This window comes from Sinohyriopsis cumingii, chromosome 6 (genome assembly GCF_028554795.1).
Source record: "Sinohyriopsis cumingii isolate HCF-2022 chromosome 6, ASM2855479v2, whole genome shotgun sequence".
Taxonomy (NCBI): domain Eukaryota; kingdom Metazoa; phylum Mollusca; class Bivalvia; order Unionida; family Unionidae; genus Sinohyriopsis; species Sinohyriopsis cumingii.
Window position 1 is genome coordinate 68,745,405 of NC_142966.1, and position 17,915 is coordinate 68,763,319.

The window sequence follows — 17,915 nt, forward strand, 5'->3', positions numbered from 1 at the left end:
CAATTCCCCTTGAGGCTAAACAAGCCCAAAATTTTTTCCCATGTTAAATTCACCTTGAGGCTAAACAAGCCCAAATTTTTTTCCCATATTAAATTTCCCTTGAGGCTAAAGTGGCCCAGGTGTTTTCGTAATGTTAAATTTCCCATTGAGGCTAAAGTGGCCCAGGGGTGTTTTTAATGCTAATTCCCACTGAGGCTAAAGTGGCCCCATTCACTACTAATATAGCACTTTTCTTGACGCTATAGAGTTACCTGTTTCCTCAAGAGACATTATCTTAATGCAGTCATTATCATTTATGTAAGAAGACGCCGTATCATTAACACAGCCTTACAACATAAATGAATAAATTAGGTAAGAAGAAAAAGGCATTTAACCTCACAGTAAATACAATCCGTCCTACAAGCCTGAGACCAAATAGAACAAGTATACTTCCTTCACATTTTCTCGGCGAACGCAAAATACGAATAAAAGCAAGATTATACAGACCGCTATATATGAGTTTTAAGTCACTTTTTGTATATGCAACAATTATCGTTATTTTTTAGTTTCAGCACAAACTGGGGTTGCTGAAGAGATTCTTCTTTGATGTCAGTGTTCAGACATGGTCACAAATCTGTAACTCAATTAACTGTAAGATAATTATCGCATTTACAAATCTCCGTATGTTACCTACACATAAATGATTAATTATGAGTTTGCAAAAGAACAATTATAATAAACAAACGTGTAAGAATCAAGTCAATTTATCCATTGTGGACATTACAATATCGGCTTTGAATGAAATCGACAGATAAAAGAACCGCCATCAGTTTATAAGGGTCACCTTACTTATGCCAGATGTAGATATTGATTTCTTGACCAGTGCTGACGAAATTTCCTGTTAATCCAATTTAGGCGAATGAATGCAGTTTCCTTCCATAAAGACTTCAAAGTCAATATCCTTTTAAATTGTATAATTCTTCTTACATTTCTTAAAATCGAAGTAGTGATTGAAACCGTGGTAAGAGCATGTTGGGTCCATTTCGCAGACGATAAGCCATGTTTGCGAAAAGGACCCCATTTGCTAAAAGAACCTACAAACACTCATTATTAAAACTATTATGTTAAATGATTTTGAAAATCAGTTATTACACATAATTTCATTTGTGAAATAGAAATACTGATTGCAACTGATAATAAAATATAGTCGATCCAATTCGTAAATAAGTAAGTCCTCTACGCCAAAAGGATACCATTCGCAAAAAGGATCTTTTTGGAAATCCTTTATATACAAAAACAGATATATTAAATCATATGTAGAACGAGTACAATATAATTTAATTTGTAAAACAGACGTATTAGTTGAAACAGAAAATCTAGATAAAAATAGTCGGGTCGGTCAATATATATATATAGAGAGAGAGAGAGAGAGAGAGAGAGAGAGAGAGAGAGAGAGAGAGAGAGAATTTTAAATTTTAGAATTGGGATATATAAAAAAAACTCACAAACGCCGATAATTCTGTGCAACTTGTTTCGCATTTACTGCATGCTTCATAATTCTTTAGCGTTTTACAACCTTTAATGAAATAGCTTCCTTCAGACATTAAAGATACTACTGATTTCATGAAAAAGTTAAGTTTATTCCACAGCTATCTGATAACTCAATCCTGGTATCATTAGATGTAACATCACTATATACCAATTTCCGCATACAGATGGTATTGAAGTGTGTAAATATTTTCTTGATAACAATCCTAATAATAACACAATATCTAGTGAAGATATTTGTAAAATAATAAAACTTATCTTGGAAAATAATTATTTCCAATTTAATACAAATTACACACAAATAATGGGTACGGCAATGGGTAGTCCTATGGCTCCTTCATACGCTTCCCTTTTCATGGGTAAATTAGAAAAATATTTTCTTCAAAACGAAAAGTTTAATCCATCTGTTTGGTTTAGATTTTTAGATGACATCGTGATGATCTTGAACCATTCATCAGAAAAACTGATAAAATTCAATGATGGCCTAAATCATTTTCACCCGACGATTAAGTTTACTTATACTGCATCTAGTACGCAATTATCATTTTTAGATGTAAATGTAATACAAAATATTGATAACACTATCTCTACAAATATTCATCTCAAGGAAACTAATATCCACCAATACGTGGAATATTCTTCATGTCATCCCACGTCATGTAAAAACGGTATACCATATAGCCAGGCCAAAAGATACAGACGCATTATTTCCAATGATTGTCAATTACAAAATTCGTTGAATGAATTAAAAACATATTTACAAAATAGAAATTATCCTACACATATAACTGATTATGTGCTGAACAAATCTTACTCAACATGAGGCTTTAAACACAGCAAAATGTACAATAGAGAAAATTATAATTCCTTTCACAATAATAAAAATTCCTTCATTATTTAATATAAGCCTTATAATTAATAAATATTGGAGTCTCCTAAATTTATCAAATAAAAACAGCGTAAAAACACTTTACAAAAATAAACCAATCCTTGCTTATAGAAGACCCAAGAATTTGCAAGATTTTTTATAATTAGAACTAAGCAGACAGAAAATTAAAAACAAAGATATTTTTCATCATCTAAATGTAACAGACATCGGTGCTCTCAATGTACAATATAAGAGGAAGTACTTCTTTTAGCAGCGCCAATACAAAAGAAGTATTTTCTCTACGTTATAACACCAACTTCGTATCAACTGATGTGATTATTTGATAACCTGTAAAAAAAATGTAACATGCAATATGTTGGACAAACACTTCAACAAGTTTTTAAGAGAATGAATAATCATTGCTTTCATATAAAAATTTGTAGAGATCATCAGTTCCCCTATAATATTTAAATACATTTTAATACAAATAATCACTCTCTACTCGATTTTTGTTTCGTGCCAATAGATAGTGTGCATGGAGACATGAATAGACTCATAAAAGAAAGTTATTGGATTCATAAATTAGATACTTTGTGTCCTAATGGCCTTAATACCAAGGCACTATATAAAATTTATAAAATGTTAATTAAAACATTGATATGTTTTATATATCCTTTATAAAAAATGTAATTTTATGTATGACTGTTTGTCTCTATTTTATTATTTTACTATAACTTTAAATGAACTTCTAGCCATCGAAGATAACTTTTCGAAACTTTCGCATTATTTATGTAACTCTTCGTAACTTTTCACATTTTAGTTATACCGGTTTAAGATTAATGTGAGCTATTCGACTTTATGACTACGTTCTTATGTAAAGGCATTAGGTGCACGGACAGAGACAAATAAAGACGTACTTAATAAGATACACGCACATAGTATATACTGTTGTATAGTTTTAATTTTATGTTTCAAATCTATAGTGTTAGCTTCGAAATATGTTGCACCATCGCAAAAAGGCAAGGGTAGAGGCATATAGCATGGATGTGAAGATCGGTCAAGTCACAAGCGATAATGAGCAAAAAATATCATCTTTTTTTAATTTGCATTTTTACAGTTCTATTGGGTTAATCCGATAAATCAACCCCACAAATCTGTGTTGATACTGATGGACGATGTTGTGTATCATCACAGGTGAAGGGCTGTTTATCGGCCTACTATTGGGTTAGATCGATTTAGACTGATGCGAAACCGATAAATTGATATCAAATGGTCAAAATCGGTGGTTGTTTACGATTTGATTTGAGTGGATTTGGATGTTTCGTAACACCCACATACGAAGCAGGGAACCAGACTAGCTCTACAATGTAAGACAGAGAACAAAAATATCGGGTGCTGTGTCTTAAGTTACAGGACCAGGAACCAGACTACTTCCATATCGAAGGACCGGAACCGGTACAGGTGAGACACGTGTTAACTGCACAACCTCACATCTGATGTAATTTTCTGCTTAGTTTTGAAACACTTATCGTTAAATGAGACTTTTAAAGTATGTTTAAATTAAAACCACCAATAACACAATTTAAAAAATACTGTAAATCCATTTTCAGTTAGTTTTGTTGTTGTTGTTGTGGGGTTTAACGCCATTTTTCAGCACGATAGGCTATACATGGCGGTCAGTATTAATGGTGGAGGAAGAACCCGGAAAACCCCGGAAAGAACCACCGACCCACGAGAAGCTACTGGCAAGCTTTCTCACATGCCCATATTGGCTGAATCTTAGACTCGAACCGCCGCAGACAGAGGTGAGATGGCAGTGATCCGTAACGAAGAGCGCTTTAGACCACTCGGCCACTCGGGGCCCCTCAGTTAGTTTCATTTTCACCCGGCATTTTGACCTACATATTGCAGTCCTGGATTATTTCAACATACAGGGGCTCGTATCGTTGCTTACTATTGACTAGTCCGAGTTTCCTCTGACCCTTGCCACCCCATTTTTTGATATTTGGACATTTATGGTGGGGTGTAGGGTCAGAGCGCATTCCCTATTGAAAAGTTGGAATTCGCCGACACCATTTGGTGTCGGCATGGGGTAGCCGCTTTCTAGCCGACCCAGCACACTTTAACGACCTTTCATCGAGATATACCTGCATGAAATCAATAGGAATATGATTTATTTTCTCAAAAATCGTGAGCATAGCAGTCGTCATGTCTTTAATCCGCTGACAGACTAGTCGTAAGTACGTCGTTGCTGAAATTTGACCTGGATCTGGTCATTTGCATTCCGAGTCACATGACTATACAAATCTCGGAACCTACATGTCAGTGACATCAGAGGTCATATAGTCACGCGATATCGAAATAAACAAATTTCCCAAGTTGTTGTACATAGAATTTGGACATATTATATAGAAGTCACTTAATATTTGTAAATACATATAATGCACACTTAATTCTCAACATATTTATTCTGAGAGCAACGAACAGAAACCTGTCGGTATCGCAGCAGGGTGGAGAAAACCGTTTTCAAGAAGTACCCAACACGTGTCAGCGATGTTTTTGTCGGTGTCACGTGACTATCACATTGACACGTGCTCTTCATAGTGAATCTGGTTTTCTTCAAAATTTATGCAACATTTACAGATTTTCGTCGTTGTTTTCACAATAAATATTTTGAGAAGTTTGTTTTTTAATTTTTCTATAAAAATTACATTACTTTTATTTATATGTTCGATTTGTTTTCCTACAGCAACACTAGAAAAGATCTGTTGTTGATATCACGTGACTGATGACCTCTGATGTCATTCAGATGTCGGCTGCAAGAGTTGTGTAGTCATGTGACTAGGAATACAAATGGCCAGATCCAGGTCAAATTTTAGCAAAGACGTGCTTTCGTCTCGTGTATCAGGGGATTAAAGACATGACAAATGCTAGGCTTACGATTTTTGAGAAAATAAATCATATTCCTATCGATTTCATGCAGGTATATCTCGATGAAAGGTCGTTAAAGTGTGCTGGGTCGGCTAGAAAGCGGCTACCCCAGGCCGACACCAAATGGTGTCGGCGAATTCCAACTTTTTGATAGGGAATGCGCTCTGACCCTACACCCCAACATAAATGTCCAAATATAAAAAAATGGGGTGGCAAGGGTCAGAGGAAACTCGGACTAACTATTGACCCATCATACATGTACTATTATAATAACTAGTTATTATACAGTACATGTATAACAGGTCAATCGTAAGCAATGATATGAACCCCTGAGTGGCCGAGTGGTCTGAAGCTCTCACCAGTCCAGATCACTGCCATTTCACATCTGTCTGCGTGGGTTAGTCTCATGGTCGGCTAGTCCTACATGTAAGACCTGACGCTGATATTTATCGGCTAACGTGGGTACGTGAGAAAACTTAAAAGTAGCTTTTCGCAGGTCGGTGGTTCTTCCCGGGGTTTCCCAGGGTTCTTCCTCCACCAGTCATACTGGCCGCCATGCCATGTATAGTCTATCTTGTGCTGAAAAATGGCGTTAAACCCTACAACAACAACAATGAACCCCTGTGTTTCAACCTACAACAAAATGAGAATAATTGTTGCTGAAAAAATGTATAATGCAGCATTGAGTGATTAGGAAAATAACCCATGTATCAATGTTACAGCTGCTTCTGATAATATGTCCAATTTTCTTGCCTGTTTAGACTTGTATGAAAATATATATATATATGTAAGCAGAACACTTCAGTTGTATTCATCGCCTTAAAATATCACTGCTAATGAACAACTGTCTTACACAGGAAACTTGAATGCAGAAGGTAGAGATGCAAGCACCAAATGAAATAATGAAGAAACCATAATAATTAGCATTAGATTTATCTGAAAAACATTTATGGGAATGAATACAATTGAAAGAATATTGATACAAAATATTTAGTTATTTTAAGATGACATTTTTTTGTCAACCAACATCGTCTTAAGTTATTCTTTTAAAAAAAAGTCACACGTCATATGAGTGCATTTACTGATTTAAGTTTTTAAAAATAGTTTTATTTTGACAATGTAATCGTAATAGTTATAACAAAGTTTATTCAATCATGATTTTTCAGTGATCTACACATTAATTGTCAATAAACAAATTCCAGGCAAAAATTATTGATTGCTTTGGACTTTTGCAACAGCAGTTTGGCATTACACTGGGTCAAGAAAGTTTATTGGATTGAACTGTAATAGTATATTACTAGTGCCATGGGAATCTAGGTACAATCGCGTGAACAAGAAGTTGCATGCATCTTCATTCATCTCCTGAATGGATCTTCAACTGTGAATGGGATAGAAGAGTAATATACAAAAAGTTTTATTCTTAGCTTGTACATATGACATTTTTTCAAAATGATATAGCAATATTAAAATTTAACTAAAATAAATCTGAACTGATGTCTTTCTAGTTGTTTATGTGTATGAAAGCATATATCTGTATGGGAAAAATAGGTATTGGATATGAATTGTAATAAAAGACATGGCATACCATACAGAAGATATTTATGAAGTTACTTAATTTCCTTAAATTTATTGGATTTGTGCCCTTTTTTTCCTGCGGGTGTTCTCCCAGGCTTCGTTTATAAATGATATTGTTGCATCTCTGTTATTTTGTAGTACAACTTCTTCCCAACCGCTGACACGTTCCCTCTTACATCATAGTTCACAACAAAACCAGTTGAACCAGGATCAACCCACTTGCTTGAATGTACCTAAAAATGTCAAAGTATGTTGTAATTGAATTTGCGGTTAAGCATTTTTCGAGGAATTTATACAATAATCTTCAATGGAATTTTGATGGACGAGGCATGAAATAAAGTAAATAAACGCCATTTAAAGGTATGTGTAATCAAATTCTCCAAAATGACACCAGCTGCAAAAATTGACTCGGAGTGCATGACTTGTACTATAAAAGTTTTGCTGACACCCAATTATACTGTAGGACAGAAAATGATCAAACATAGCTCTTCGAGTATAAATCCTTCCTCTGATAAAAGTTTGCATCAACTAAGCCAGAAAAGCACCATCAATTGTCCTTTACTTAAGCATGATGCATTATTATTAAACACAACCAAACCAGAAGCATGATTCCAGGCTAATACCACAGATCAAACAAGTAGATCTCTGCTTTTTCTTCTTCTGACATTACTGGTAGCAGAGACCAACTGGGTTGGGCCGTATTTCATACTGAAGTTTTCACACTCCGATCATTGCCGATCATTGGATGCTTGCTAGTAATTAATAAATTTATTTTGACTGACCTTGGTATGTGGATGGCAAGTAAAATCCCTATTCTTTTGACCCATGGCATTCCATCCTTCAGAACACTCACTTTTGTAGTATTAATCCCTGTCAGAACAGAACACCTGTGTATATATCTATTAATGACCTTTTTTTTAAATAATTGCTAATGTGTGGAAAAGCAGCATTACCCCAAGGCTAGAACAACGCCTGGAAAACTTCTAATGAGGACTGTATGCCTTTGTTGTTGTTGTAGGGTTTAACACCATTTTTCAGCACAAGATAGGCTATACATGGTGGCCAGTATAAATGGTGGAGGAAGAACCTGGGAACACCCCAGAAAGAACCACTGACCCACGAGAAGCTACTGGTATGCTTTCTCACATACCCACATTGGCGCTGTTGCTGAAACGCACTCGGACAACCACACCATAAGCTCATATTCTAAAGAATAAACAATTACCTTTAAATCCATACCAAGAATGCCTAAATCTAACTCTTGTATCACCACCAAAAGGAGACTGGAAAAAATGCTCTAAAAGTAAACTGGGACTACATTCATGGGTACTGAACCAGAACTAATAATTGTGATCTGATTCCTGTCAGACCAAACTATTTATGGCCAATTTTAGACAAAATGTTTTATTTGCATGCCACTGCTCTGGTGCCCTAGTGGTTAGAGCATCTGCCGTGGATGCAGGAAGTCACAGGTTTGAACCCCGGCCAAGTCATACCAGAGACTTATAAAAATGATAATAGCAGCTGCCTTGCTAGGCACTCTGCATCAAGAGGTAAGTGTTAGGACTTGTCGGCCTGGTGTCAGGATAATGTGACTGGGTGGAACATGATGATACATGTCTACAGCTTGATGCCCCAGTGCTAGGCATCACTATAAACTGTCACACTGCAGACACCGTTTTGACTGAAAAATTGTTAAAGCTATGTTAAAAATCCAAATCACACACATATATTTGCATGCCACACCTATTTCAAGTTACACATGAAGCCTTTTTGTATTTCCTAGCAAACAAGACATGGGACATCTGTCACAAAGTGTATGGAGCTGTGTTCCACAGTGTGCAAGTTTTGGCCCAAGTGCTCAAGAAACTAAAACTTAATTTGCCGTATCTTCATTTAATTATAGGAATTTTTCAATGCAGTTAAAAGTTAATTGTAATACAAGATGAGACCAGTCTGAAAATATGTTTCAGATATAAAAACATTGATACTGATTAAGTTAAATTTTAATGGAAATTCAACTAAACATTTTAAATTTAGAAAACTAAATGTTAACGAAAAATTCTATTTTCATACAAGTTTTAAAATTCAAACTGACAAATTTTAGACAGCAAATGATATTTAAAACAAACGGTAGTCCGAGTCTGTACAACTGATAACATTTTTCCCAGGGGTAGTGAAGCGAGATAGCTCAGTGATTTTTGCGGCAAATTGCAATATGCCTGTTCAAATGCATATAGGTGTACACACTAAAGAAACGATAACAGGTGTTATGTTCCACATTTATTATGTCATGTACTTAGGCAGTTGTTTGTATAACTAATAGTGCACTCAAATTTTGAATTTTGATGGGACCAGTACCATGTTTTATAGCAAAAATGTATTCTGGTAATGTGAAACAATGTTCGTCACTTATGGCAGGTATGTTCCATGTCCTTATGAAATTTTGCTATCATCACCTGACTACTACAGAGCTCCAAACTAATCCAACTCTTCCTCCTTGTTCCAGATAACAGGCTACAGCTGAAAAGATAAAAAATATTAAACTTGACATAAATATCAAATTTGACATAGTGACACTCACAAATGTGAAGCAATGCGCATATGTTAAAGTGATAAATGCGTCCCAAAAATATACAAGGTTTCTATAACTATTTTAAGCCATTTACAGGTTAAATAACTAATCAGGTAGACTATGTATCATAAAGTTTAAGGCAATGTTGGGACGGTGAGGTCTGATCATTGGTGCAAACATCATTACATACCAGTATACAGGAAAGTTTAGTGACAATTATTCTAAATTAAAAGATACAGTGTGACCCTGCATTAACATGGTGGTTGGGGTCCATAGAACCCAACCGTGTTATAGATCGAACTGTGTTATAACCAACCAAGTCTGTTAGATGAAGAAAATGATAAATTTACTTTAAATATGGGGGGGGGGTATAAAAGCTGGCACAAAAATACGTGCTTTTGAACATCTGTATATTGACAACTTGCATTTATGTAGTATAATCCATAATCTGTTAAGTACTGTACATTGTAAATAAGGAATCCATGAATTTGAGTATAGATCACATTATAAAATTCATGTATGACTCACATCCTTTTAGGAAACATAAATGCAGATATATAAAAAATTGGTAGTCCTTGTTTTGATCTATATCTGATTGTCACAAAACAGTTAACTACAGCTGTCACAAATAGCACGTGGCTATAGTTGTTTACATGCTACATGTACTTAACTTGGTCTGTCATCTTGCTGAGGCTACCCAGGGGATGAGGCTATTGATAAGGAAATGAAAACCTGAAAAAATTAAGAAGTTTAACAAACCTCTATGCAGGATACCTCACCTGTGGTTAACCTGACGGCCAGATGTCTGTAGTTTCAAAATATTGGAAATCGTTCACTTTGAAAAGTGCAACAATCCATCAGATTCTGTTGCTTTTATTTAAATCTGGTACTGACTTCATTTAATTTTTTTGATTTTTTGCTTTTGAAGTTTCCGCCAAGGAGAGCTTTTGAGGAATGAACAGATATCCGTTTCTTAATGTGGTTGCAACATCAAAAATAATTGTGGAACATTGAGACTGAGTTTTTTTTCTCATTTGCATAGTATTTATACAGATCTATTGGTGCTTCATAGGTAATCAGTTTTAAGTTTCAGCATACATTTGAAAAACATAAGGAATTAGCCATTGTTTTGGTGAATTGTAGCTAGTCCCAGTAGAACGACTATAATAATAACAATAAATAAATTCCAGGGCATTTTATACCAAGTTTGCAGATTCCTTTCATGGTGCTTCTGAATTTCATTACACCAAATCCAAGGTTGTATTTAAAAGTCCAATAATGTCACCAAATAAAATCGCCAGATGGTATATTTTGTCACCAGTAAAGGAAATAAATCGCAATTTGCGACATTGGTGATGCCAGTGTGATTACTGAATAAACTTCTTACAAGTTAATTTTTTGTACTTTTAAGAAAAATCTTTTTCCATGTACAAGAAAAATACATGTATAAGAAATTGCAGGAGCCATATTTTGTATTAGAATTCATACAAGATGTCTTCCCCCGAATGAGCATAAACTTTTTACACATTTCATATGTTTAAGAAGAAAACAAAACTTTTAATGCATGAGAAAAATACACGTATATGAAATTTCGGGAACCACACCAAAATTGCACTTTACTACTTTAAGTAATCTTATTTATGATGGAAATAACAATTCTGGTTATTGCAAATGAATACAGTCAAATGTGGCCTCACACCCACAGATCAGTTATAGGTACCAATAGATCCTACAGCTTCAATTAAATGTGAAATTCTGATCCCCAAAACTTGTTAACAAGGATGGACATTTGAATATGTGTGACATGTACCATGTATTATTAAGATCAAATGTATAAATATAATTCAAATGATCTAGTTTATTATTTTTAGTGTATCTTTTAGAGTGTCGGTTAACAATTGTCAAGCTGAATGATTCACGGGAATGTGATGTCAGCTGAAGCTAGAATACTGCACTCAAAGTACTAAGTTAAAATATGTTACCATACATAAGCATATACATATTGAAAATAACGTGGGAGATTTTAAGTAGACACAGCCAGATATGTGTCTTACAGATCCACTATAGGTACAAATGACATCCTGACTGTATGATGTGAATTTCTGATCCCAAACATTCGAAAATATATGGATATTTTGATCACAATTTTCTTCAAGTTCAACAAATAGGGCTAATAATTTTTTTTATTTTCCCTGACCCCACATTATAAACAGGTTTGCGAGTTATCGGGGCATGAGGTATCAAATGAGTGGTGTATTGGAAATTGTTGGAACCTGGATTTGCTTGATGCATGAGCTGCAATGAGATAATTCTGGGTCAGCTGGCAAAATGTGCTCCCTAACCATACAAAAACTAAAAAGTACAGACAGGGAAGTTTAAATACTCAGAAGTTTCCAGCGGTTATTCAGTCGTTTTCATCTTTGAAAATGACAGTGACCGTCTCAGGCCAAAAGAAAAGGTTTCCAATCAGTGAACATCCAGTTCTTTCATTGCCGACCCTAGCACCTTTTTCATTCCGGGGTTACAAAAATAAAATAAAAAAAGGAATAATCCTGAAATTGATATCTGCATCTAATTGAGCTGGTTTAGCCCAGTACTTGAAGTTCTTAGTACATTATATAAACTAATCGTCATAATATATAATGTTAAAAAATACCCTCAAACTACCTGCCCTAATTTTAAAACTAGTGCAGTAGGAAACATAACCTTTTTATCTCAGCAGGTGCTCCAGGCTGTTCAGAAAATAGTTTCATACAAGCTGAAAGAAGGGGTCTCTACAATTCTTCGCAAGTGACTTTGTCAAAACACTGAAAGAATATTCAAGTTAATAAATGATATTTAATCTTTTCTTAGATGTTTTGATGATTTTGGAAGTGTTGTGCATGTTTTCAGTAACTTGTGACATTCTGCACTTTGCACATGTATACTCTGGAGATACATGGACAATTTTTTTTAAGCTGTTTCAATCCCTGTTTTTCATAGACCCTAATGCTAATGTTTGGTGAAATAAATATGCCTCTATCCTACGTTAGTGTATTGTCACACACTTTTCTAGAAGTTAAATTATCAATTTGATAAGGACAGAACTAGGTACTTCATTGTATTTAACTGCTGGAAATAGATGGGTAATAGTTGTCTAGTCACAACGGACATTTTCAGTTCATGTGTACCATTTTGTAAAAATTGTACAAAAGATGATCCAGGAATAAATTAATATAATCTCACATGTTGCCAAGTGGCTCAACTTATTTCAAGCCTAACAGAAAATTTTCCATACACCTTAAGATCCACCCACTTGCACAATTGGTATCATTGTACCAAATGCTCTTTAGTCACACTGCTCAGTCTTCAAACACGCTGCTCAGTCTTCAAACATGAAGACTTAGAAGACTTCATCCAACTGGCTGATAAAATTAGTGATTATAATAATAACATAAGTAACCAGAAGATGCCCCGTAAGCAGTTGCTGTCAGATCTTCACGAAGAATAGTGGAGATCTCATTTTAATCAGATTGTGTTATTCAATGCATAGAGTATTTACTATGATCTGTTTATGTTTCTAAATAAGGCAAGAATGTCCTTGTATGGCACAAAAAACGAGTCTGAAAATGGAAGTAGTTATTGGTTGAACTAATAATGGTGTACAATGCAAATGAAAATATCAAACAAAGAAAGTAAATGATATTTTGCGTGTATTTCCTAAATAATATGCAGCAATTCTGGTATTAAATAAGAGGAATATTTCTTTCAAATATAGACCACTCTGGTGGCCTCATTGGTTAGAGCATCCTCCTCCGATGCAGGAAGTTGCTGGTTCAAACCACAGCTAAGTCATATCAAAGACTTACAAAAATGGATTTGCAGCTGCCTCACTTGGTGCTCAGCATTGAGAGGTTAGTGTTAGGACCATCTGGCATGGTGTCGGTATATTGTGACTGAGTGGGACATGATGCTACATGTCTGTGGCATGATGCCTCTGTGCTAGACATCACTATAAACTGCCACACTGCATACCTCATAGTGATATGACTGGAAAGTTATTAAAGCTATGTAAAAATCCAATCACATGCATAGACTCTTCAGTATATGTAAGAACATATCCAGATTGTTTTACAGTAGGCTGGAAAAGCATCTGGTGTGATTTGCACCCACCTGCTCTATTGATTGATGTTTCATGGCACTCTACAGTTTCATATTTTGCATAGGTTTAGAATTTTAAAGAAAAAACGTTTCCCCAGTTTTCCTCACTGGTTATACTGGCAATTTTTTAAAAAATGACCTTATGTATATCTTGGGTATTGTTCAAAGAACTTTTAATTCCTTTGGTGTCTTGATTTGTGTAATATGGGTTATAGTCTATCCTGCTTGGCTGTACTTCAGATGTGCACCTTTCAAAAAACCGCTATCTCTACTAGGTCACTTTCACTTCCTGGACTTAAATTGTATATTAAGAAAAGCTGATAACCTTATATATTTGGTAATTCATTCATTGCACTTTCAGAAGTTAGTATTGTCTAGTCTGGCAAAATTCATTTCCCAATGTTAATAACTGCTAAAGATAGTGTACTTTAATCTAGTTAGGTCAATTCTGAGCACAAGGGAGCAGTCATTTTAGTTAGCTATGTACTTAGATCATGTAAAGTTTCCACATTCAATTTGGCACAATATCCAAAGAAATGTCAACCACAGTACATGAAATTAACTTAGTTAAACCAACATTCTCGCTTTTATGCATGTTGGAAATGTACAGAACTTCACCTTACACATGCCACTCCCTCAGAAGTTCATATCTGTAATGTGTCCCCTTAGTATCCTATCCACAAAATAGGGGTACTGATATTAATAATAGCTAATACCATGACAGATTACAGGATGATTAGGCCCAAATGCCAGGATGATTCAGACCATGTGAAATATTAAAAGAAAAGCAGTGGAAGACATATACCTGATTTATTTTAATAGTTATTACTGTTTTTGCAAACAGAGACTAAAAGCTTGTTATTCAGACAGTTATTAGACGAAATCAGAACAAAATAGATGTGAGCTGTTTTATTTATATTTTAAACAAAAACAACTTTCCAATGTTTCAGTAAAGAAAGTATCATGAAGTTAATTTTTCAAAATTCAGACCAGTGTCAATGTTGTCAAACAGAACAGTAATGTATATAAATTGGTCCAACATATTTATTGATTTGTTCATTTAGAGTGTGCTTTCTTTGCATTATATGTACAAAAATTAAATTTGTGTCAAGAGTTATTGAGGATTAAAATGACGTTATAACATTGCTGTTATCACTAAATTCGTATCTGCTGTTATAATTAAATTGTTATCTTTTGAGTACAATCTCGAACTATTAAACCAACTGGTTTTCATTCTAACCTTTGAAACATTGAAAATATGTAATTTCAAGCACATATTAAATCCATTAAATATTATTTTTATATATTTTTGCATATTAATACATACATAATATAACAACGCTTGCAAGTAGCCAGTGATATCAAAATTATATTAAGTTGGCATTGTATTTTATGCTCTAGAATGTTATTAAATTCAGTAAATTGCTGAATGGCATCAAAGCGCTGGACAAAGGGTTTTATCAATGTTCCATACACTTCTTGCTCCACCGGTCTGGGTTTGCACAGTTGCCACCATTATACCATATTATCAATAAGTGTGACCTTCAAATTGAAATGCAGACCTACCAACCCTTATGATTTTGCCTATGCAAAATACCCATAAAATATGGACTTGTGGAATAAAAGCATAAATTACAGAAATTTGATTGCAGTAAAATCTGGATACTGGTTTGTCAGTGTTTGATTCAGATCTGGGTTTGATACTAGATTCAGTAGATTTGGTCAGTGAACCAGACTAACTGTCTCAGAGTACCTGAGATGCTTTAAACTGCACATATTTTGTGCAGCAAAATGCGTGCAGGATCAGTCTATTGCCGTTTTTTTTAAATGGTGTCAAACAAGTGAGCAGTCGGAACAAAGAGACAATAAATATCTTAAAATGTTTTATTAGTAAAGAAGAATAAAATTAAATATTCAGATTTGGGGGGGTGAAGCAGGAAGGGCAACAGTTAAGTTTAGTGGACATCATGCAATGTTTTGAGTACATCACATGGCAAAAGAGAGGATTGCCATCACCATGGCTTTTTTTTAAATAAAAGGATTACATCAAGTTGAGAGATATAAAGAAGCCATTAAGCTCTGTATGGTTTGGAACTGCAGTTTATGCAATTGCTGAGGGGTAATTAAGGCTAAAGCAAACTTTACATACAAACTCTTGAGTTGAACATAATGTTTACCATTTGTACTTCTGAATGCATGTTTTCCAGCTTGACAATAGCAGTACATTATATTTTGTTACACATTACTGAAAACTGTCGCAACTTATGGAAAAATATTGACATCCTTACTGAGAAGGTCTTGTTAGGGTTGGCAGGTCTGGAAATGGAGTGGAGCCATTCAGAAAATCTTTGTCTCATTTTAATGCAAGCTGAAAGGAATAACTTTGACTCCCTGAAAGTGATAGGAAAGGCTGAGGACATTTCAACTGGCAGTGGAGCCAGAATGCCACTGATTTGAGAGGAATCTCAAAAAAAAGAGTTTATGAGGTTTTTGACCAAAGGTTGAAATAAATGAAAAATCCAATGAAACTATTCAAATACTGCATTACTTGAGCTTTGGTTTGGTTTGGTTTTGTGAGTTCAACATCATTTTTCAGTATATGGTAGGCTATACATGTTTGCCAGTATATTTGGTGGAAGAAGAGCCTATGAAGACCCCATTGACTAACTGAAAACTACTGGTAACCTTTCTCAGATAACAGTTGGCCAGGCCAAGGCTTGAAATTGACTAGGCCAGAGGTGAGATGTAGGTGATCTGTTAATGTGGGCACTTTAGACCACATGGCCACCTGTGGCCCCACATTACTTTATGAATGTACAATTCCATAAAGTTAACAGAGGGATGAAACTGAAAGCAATCATAGTTATCTGATATTGAAATGATTGGAACTTTGTTAAATTTGTAGTGTTGAGTGCAAGGCAATCCAGTATTGACCCACTCCAAACCTCTTGTTGGATTTATCATGGATTACTTCTCTTTCAACTTATATTCCTGTCAAAATTGATCAAAATATTTGGAATTTTCCAGAATGTTTCATTTAATGTATAAAATGGTGGCATTTGCACTTAGCTGCAATCACTTTGATCTACTTTTGTAGGTTAAAATTGTAGTAGAAATACTGTACAAATCACATCAAATTTTCAGTTCTGCCCAATGACTGTAAATGATTTGATCAAACTGTTCAGTAAAGTTTTAGTTTACCATTGGTATCAGACAGATCTCATAGTTGCTCAGTTCTTGGATGTAGGAGATCATGGGTTCAATCCCCAGTTGAGTCATACCAAAGAATTACAAAAATTGTACTAACAGCTGCCTCGCTTGTCGCTCAGCAGTAAGAGGTTAGTGTTAGGACTGGTGAGCCTGGTGTCAGGATAATGTGACTTGGTGGGACATCATGCTACAACATGTCTGCGGCATGATGTCCCTGTGCTAGACACCACTATAAACTGTCACACTGCAGAGATTGTAGCAATATGACTTAAAAATTGATAAAGCTACATTAAAAATCCTAATCACACACACACATAATTGCTCAGTTCTTTATAAAAAAAAAATCAACTCTGCCATAACTTGAACATTTCACTGTTTTTCTGTGTTCCTACAGATTCCCATAAATAGCAAATTCTGTGTTTGCAGCTGATATCATTACCAAATAACAGGTTTTTTTTTTTTATAAATATGAAAATGTGGATGTATGTTGAATTGGTGATGTCTATTTTGATCTCTTGAACATGTACATGTAGTAAGGTCAGAACTTAGATCAGTCTTTGATACTTTCAATTTAATATTAGTAATAACTAAACTGTTTCTGTTGTGTAGCAGTCTTTTCTGGACCAGAAGTACCTTTGAAATGTATGAGAATTCATCGTTCTATAGGGTGATTCCAGAGAGTTCTGAAATCCAAACCGCAGCTTTTAATAGTTCTGTATCACCATTTGATTTTGGTCAATTGTCAAATTTTCTGGGGAGTACACCATTTTGTTGCTTGATAATAAGAACATTCTCTGCCTTTTCTGTCAAGTTGAGAAAGAAGCCTTGGATGTAGTTCACTGCCAAGGAGACTTGTATTCTTAAGTACATTTGTGCTATTTGTTCACATGGGACAGTATAGTGGCAGAAAGCAAGTCATAATCCAAGCATTTTTGGCCTCTAGTATAGTAACGTGCTATGCTCTGCCAAAAGCAAAACACCAAATTAATGTGTGCCAGCAAATACTTCTGAGGTTATTTCATGATAATGACACAAATGGGCGAGATATGTCCTGATGGGTCCATTCATGTTAAATAATATCATGTGAGT

General features: G+C 34.9%; 1 protein-coding gene across 1 annotated transcript in view; it reads left to right on the forward strand.

Moving 5' to 3' along the window:
• Positions 1–2,552: 2,552 nt before the first annotated feature.
• Positions 2,553–17,915, forward strand: part of LOC149797138 (uncharacterized) — a 40,550-nt gene continuing 25,187 nt past the window's right edge. Inside the window, exon 1 of the mRNA XM_089961809.1 lies at positions 2,553–3,856. The gene's annotated coding sequence lies outside the window, so the exon portion shown is untranslated. The remainder of the gene's footprint in view (positions 3,857–17,915) is intronic.